The 6376-nt window shown below is 38.5% G+C and overlaps 1 protein-coding gene across 3 annotated transcripts in view; it reads left to right on the top strand.

Annotated features, from left to right (window-relative positions):
• Window positions 1–1471: 1471 nt before the first annotated feature.
• The window catches only part of LOC106060200 (leukocyte tyrosine kinase receptor-like), a 190196-nt gene continuing 185291 nt past the window's right edge, over window positions 1472–6376 (top strand). For 2 of the 3 annotated variants that reach the window (XM_056022528.1, XM_056022527.1), the window contains exon 1: window positions 1479–1614. The gene's annotated coding sequence lies outside the window, so the exon portion shown is untranslated. Of the gene's footprint in view, window positions 1615–6376 lie in introns of all 3 variants that reach the window. The other variant, XM_056022529.1, reaches the window with a different exon arrangement.

Raw genomic sequence — 6376 nt, 5'->3', positions numbered from 1 at the left:
GTATGATTTCCGGGGGCTCGAGTCCTAAGGCGATCGGGGCAAAGAGCCGAAGTAGAAGGCTGGGAACCCAGGAAAAGCCCGTTTTCCTTCTCTGCACCGCATCGGCTGTGTAGGCCCCTTAAGGTGTGTAGTTCGTACTTGTAAATTAGATAATTTTAAATACCTTTAAAGGTAAATGGAGAAAATCAAATTTTAGTTACTGATAATTTATTTACTTATGAATATGACTTTGATCTACAAATACGCCCTTCCTATAACACTAGGTATTGAAATTCTAATCAATTTAAATATCGGATCAATGTTTTATAATAGGTGACAATGCAAAAAAAAAAAAAAAAAAAAAACAGTTACAGAGAAATCATCAAAACTTAAAATCGAAATAAATAAATAACTAGTTAAATGTCTCATCAATTAATACAAAACAGCCAAATTAATTGTAATCGTATATGTTTAAAATGTTGTTGTAATGTGGAAGAAAGATGTATTTGTATTATTCACGTCTGCATCTATATTCTAAGGATGCTGTAATTCTGAGTTCCTTTGAGGAAAATGTAAACTAAATTTATTTGACACCATGTCGGAAAATATTTGACAGCACTACTATAGGGAGGGTAGCCCCCGACTACAATCGGCCATGTTGTTCTTTATAATATATATATATATATATATATATATATATATATATATTTAAAATCTCTAAAACGAATTAATGAAACACAGTCGAGTCTGGTTGATCGGAGGAAATCGAAACGCCATTGTTTTTGTATTTGCTTGGTTTTGGTTTGGACCTCTTGGTCTGATTAACCTAATGCGGAAATACCCGAAGACATATTGTCCGTTCAAAATAAATATGTTCACGTTGTCTAGCCGAATTGAACTTTTATATCTTGTTCTACTTTGAACAATTATATCGGTCAAACCAGGGTTTTCCCAGCGTGGCCAACGAGCTGGTAATTCTTTTCTCAACGATATACAGAAACTGTCAAATTTTCTAGGAAAAATCTTTAGAGCGTTTACAAGATCCGAGTCCAGGTTCCACCCACTCATACAGAAGGTTCCAGGTTTTATGACGTTTTGAGTTGAATAGAGGTATTGTAAGAAGAATAAAAACTATTAACATAGTTTCTAAGCTGCTTTAATTTTTTTTTTTCATTTCAGAAGTCTCAATACAAACACAAACAAGTTTCATCACATTTTAACTACAAAACATGGACACCTCTGTTAACTGGTTCTTATACTCAGCGCCCCTTCGCTTTCGGCAGCACGCGCGCGAGCTGACTCCCCCCCCCCCCCACCTCCCCTCGCCCACCTTCTAGCACTTTTGCCTCTGGCTCCCACCAATCGCCGCGCTACCCCCCAATCGAAAACGGCCCCCCCCCCCCCCAATGAAGATAAACTGACGATCACCGCGCACCACGCTTTGAGCGAGTACTTGAACCTTATAAAATGTGGTATTCGATCCGCCAGGCGGTATTGTAATAGCCCGGTGCCCGTCGAGTTCAAACGTATAGTGGGATTTTTTTTTTTTTAAATAGGTAACTCTTTTTGTCTTTCACTGCAGGGATTATCTGCCCGTGTGAAATTAGTAGACTGAAACCACTGGAGTCTTAGAACGTAAGAATCTGTTTGGTTTATATTTTTGTAGGACACATAGATTTGTAATCTTCTGATATAGAAGAGCTAGAATAATATATATATATATATATATATATATATATATATATATATATATATATATATATAGTTATAGTTATAGATATAGATAGATATATATATATATATATTATCATTAGATCTGAATGATGTTTTAACATGTATGTAGTTAAATATGTAGTTAGTCTTTGATAATTATTTCTAGTTGTCCAAAATTCTAAATCATGCTTTGAGTCAGTCAGTCAGTCAGTCCTGTTGCTTATCTACTTCGTGTCAAATGTTAGAATGTAAACTAGTTATATCTAGATATAGTTAAACGTATTTCTCCCTATGTCAAGTTTGTAGAATAATATAACTCATTCAGTTTGAATCTTCTTCGTCTTTCTTCTCATTACGACATTGGGGGGGGGGGAGGGGTTAGAGAGTCAGATTTGCGCAGCGGTTTTGAGTTGAATCAATTTTACATACAGTTAGTTATTTAAAAGAAGTGTGTTATCTACCACTCAGCAAAGGCTAGTTCCATAATGATATAATGTTGTATTGCATAAAGCTAGTACGATCTATCTCACTCGACGTTTGCTGCTTAAACTATTTTATTGTGGTTGATAATCAGTTCAACTCTTAATCTCTTCCTATTCATCTCATAAAAGCAAACACTGAACGCAGTGTACCCTCATGTTTGTGTACAATAATTAGTGCACAAATATCAAAAGAGTAGATTTATTTTTAATTAGTTCTCAATTTAGAGCCTCGGATAGCTGCCATCCCGCGAGGTGACGTTGGGGGCGTGGTGGTGAGCGATAGAGCGCTTGCCTTCCGAACTGAAGGGTCCCGGGTTCGTATTACGGTGAAGACTGGGATTTTGAATTTCGGAATTTTTATGACGCCTCTAAGTCCACCCAACCTGGATTTGTTGAGTAAATGTTGTTGTGTGCTTGCTATATGACACTCCTTGTTTCCCGCCAGCCATGGACAAAGAAATCTTTACGTCATCTGCCCTAAAGATCGCAAGGTCCTAAAGGGGCACCTTGTTCTCAACAATACTTTATGGTTGCGTTAGTTACAAGATATAAGAACGGAAAATGTTTTAAAATATTTTTTGTTTATTAACTCCCTTACAAGCTATTTGACCAAGAAGAACTACAGTTGTCTATCATCTATGTATTATAAAATCTATATTATGTCAAGAGTCTTAAACCTGTTTTACATCATAACAATAAGTCTATTAAAGTTTTTCATTCATACATGGTAAATTAGCAGGGTAAAAATAATCCGATATATCCGGTGTACAGAAAATAGTAACAGTTGATTACATATGAAATTTAGAAAGTGTACTATAAATCTTGTGCATTAATTAATCACTGGAAAATTAAGTTACTCAGTCTGGTAGAACGAAGTAATTTTTATTATCTAAAAGTTGGCAACAATAATCTTAGCCCTTGACATTGTTTAGAGTCTTTTTTAGAAAATATTGATCGTGAAAATCCCCAAATATCGGTTAACATATCACTGATAGGACCTCTTGGTAGTTGAAAAATAGCAGACTATACAGAATTGAAGATCGGACCAACCATCACTTTTAGAGGCCAGCTTTAATGTGATCTGCGTTCCAGATTCGGTCAAGCTTACTTCCCTTTCTTTAGTAAGAAGAAAGTTATGTCCCCTTTCCCCCTTCTTTGCTTTCCCAATTTTTTTCCTTCCGATTTCCTCTTTCCGTCAGGAGATTTCAATTAAAAGTCAGTCTTTTAGTTGTACTCTCTGAACAAAAATGTCTCAGATCTACTAGCCATAATCTATAAACCAGATGGCTAGTGTCCTGTTTCAATGTGACAAGTTGTCTATATGGAGCAATGCAAATTGAATAAGAACTGTAGTCTTGAGTAGCGTCTTCTTCTTATAACTTACAGACGTTACTTCAAAGGAGAAAATAATTACGTCCTACGCGTTTCACGTGTCTTGGTAACAAAGTCTTGTAACCCACTTAGACCTGGACCGATCTAGCATCTCGAAATGGCACCGTGTCCATGTCTGGCAACATTGACCAGACCGGAGTGCATAAGATTCCCAGAGATAGATGTCAGGCTATTGAATAAACAATACAGTCGTCCTGAGACGGACATAGAATTGGGTTGATTTAGAGCTGCCCGGAGGAGGTATTCACTAGCGCAATGTTTTATTCATCAGGAGCATGGCGCAGAGGCGTATCAAGAGTGGGTGGGCGTACGATTCTGGTGTAGTTTTAGCAAATCTAACACATTAATGCACCTGAAAATACGTGGCCAGTACAACACACACACCAAATTAAAGATACAGATTATGGATTGTTTTCTTTCTGGTGGCCTAATGGTAGAGCGCTTGGCTTTAACTGAGGGGTTCGAATCCGATTGAAAAGTGAGATTTTCTGGACGTCTCAGAGTCCAACTAACAATAATAGGTATCTAGCTCTGGGAAAATGAAGGCGGTTGGTCGTTGTTCTGGCCACGTGACACCATCGAACATGGAAACAGATGAGCTTTACAGAATACTCCCCCTTAGACCGCAGATCTGAAAGGAGAGTTTCCCTTTCCTTTTGTTGTGTAATCTTTAAACTTATGTTTTACAGTGAAATGTTGTTTGTTTGTTTTTTTTCTTTTACAATTCCCATTATTAGCTTGCAAACTCCTCATTGGTTCAGTGAAGACGCTGTGTGGACAGACGCTGGGTTGACGGATGCTGGGTTGACGGATGCTGGGTTGACGGATGCTGGGTTGACGGATGCTGGGTTGACGGACGCTGGGTTGACGGACGCTGGGTTGACGGATGCTGGGTTGACGGATGCTGGGTTGACGGACGCTGGGTTGACGGATGCTGGGTTGACGGATGCTGGGTTGACGGACGCTGGGTTGACGGATGCTGGGTTGACGGATGCTGGGTTGACGGACGCTGGGTTGACGGACGCTGGGTTGACGGACGCTGGGTTGACGGATGCTGGGTTGACGGACGCTGGGTTGACGGACGCTGGGTTGACGGATGCTGGGTTGACGGACGCTGGGTTGACGGATGCTGGGTTGACGGACGCTGGGTTGACGGATGCTGGGTTGACGGATGCTGGGTTGACGGATGCTGGGTTGACGGACGCTGGGTTGACGGACGCTGGGTTGACGGATGCTGGGTTGACGGACGCTGGGTTGACGGACGCTGGGTGGACACGGATGTCGAGAAAGCTCAAACGATTTTCCAAGAAATATGACCGTTAAGTAATATCTTTAGGAAATGACAACACAGCTATAACTAAGGATTGACCGTTCTAATTTTTCAAAATATAATTATCTTAAAAGTAAATTTGGCTCGTAAACGTCTTTCTATTTTGAACACGCTTTCAACGGGAATTCCCGAACTCGACTCTAATGTTTCTTTGTATTCAGTAAGGCGTTGAATAAACAAATTGACGTTCAGGCGCAGTTTGTGCACTGTCTTTGTAGTGGTAGTGGGTATTTGTTGGGTAATATTACATTTTGACAGTTGATAGCAACTCCTATCTTCTTGTTTTACAATTGGTTCATGCTTATTTGCATAAATATTCATAATTAATTTTAAAAAAAACTTACATCTTCATAAGATTTATAACGACAATTGTACCTAAAGCAATCACGATTAGCAGTATAGCGAAATCGGATATCTAATAATAATTATTTTTTAAAATATATACGTCTAATAATTATTATTTTTTAAAAATATATACGTAACAGACTGACAATAAACAACTTCCCTTAGGGGGTTCTTCTGCAAATTTCTAGAGGCATTAATATTTATGAAATGAATAAATAAATAAATAAATAATTCTGGCTAGATAATATTTCGATAATGATACTCTGCAAGATTCCAGTAAGCACTACCCATTTAGCTAAATGCTTGTTTATTTAGAGCCTCGGATAGCTTCCATCCCGCGAGGTGACTCGTGGACTTAATTAATTACATCCTGATTAATTACCGCGTGCGTCACTTGGGTGCCTACTCACCGAACTTAAGATCATTATCACCTGTCAATAAGTCTCGGGTCGATCAAAACAATCTTCTTAATGACGGTTCTTTTAAAAAAAATTGGTCACGAAGCTCTAGCTGCATGGCGAACGATAATTTGGCCTGGAGGTGAGAAGATGATCTGGTTCAGTGGAATGATTCGAGTATGTATGTGTGTGAATATATGTGCATGTGTGTGATTCTTGACGTTCTGCTGCTGTTGTTTTTTAGGCGCCGATTTTAAATTAAGTTTTGTGTTATTGTGGCTATAAATCGTCTGGAGAATCAAATATTTATGAGAAACATGCTAAGATGATCGAGAGAGTGATAGACTGAGGATGACACAGAGAGAGAAATTAGAGAGGGAGAGAAAGAGGCAGAGTAGTATAGCCTTAAAAAAAAAACAGAAAATGAGACTGTCAAAAAGTGAAAAAAGAGAACTGGAGAAAGACAGAAAGTGATAGAGAGAGAGAGAGAGAGATGTAGGGTAAAAGGAAAGAGAGAATGAGAGAGACAGAGAGACAGAGAGAGAAAGATACAGATAGAGAGATACATACATGGACTCTGAGAGACTCAGTAAGAAAGAGTATTTGTAATGTCGATAACTTGAAGACAACTTTGTTAAATGTGTTATCTTAGAACGATTATCAACAAGTCCAGTCTTGTTCAACTAAATAATGTAGTGTCCCGTCTGATTGTAATTGAATTATACATCTCTAAGAAC

This window comes from Biomphalaria glabrata, chromosome 3 (assembly GCF_947242115.1).
Source record: "Biomphalaria glabrata chromosome 3, xgBioGlab47.1, whole genome shotgun sequence".
Lineage (NCBI taxonomy): Eukaryota > Metazoa > Mollusca > Gastropoda > Planorbidae > Biomphalaria > Biomphalaria glabrata.
The sequence above is the reverse complement of the archived record's forward strand: the minus strand, read 5'-3'. Positions and strand labels throughout refer to the sequence as shown.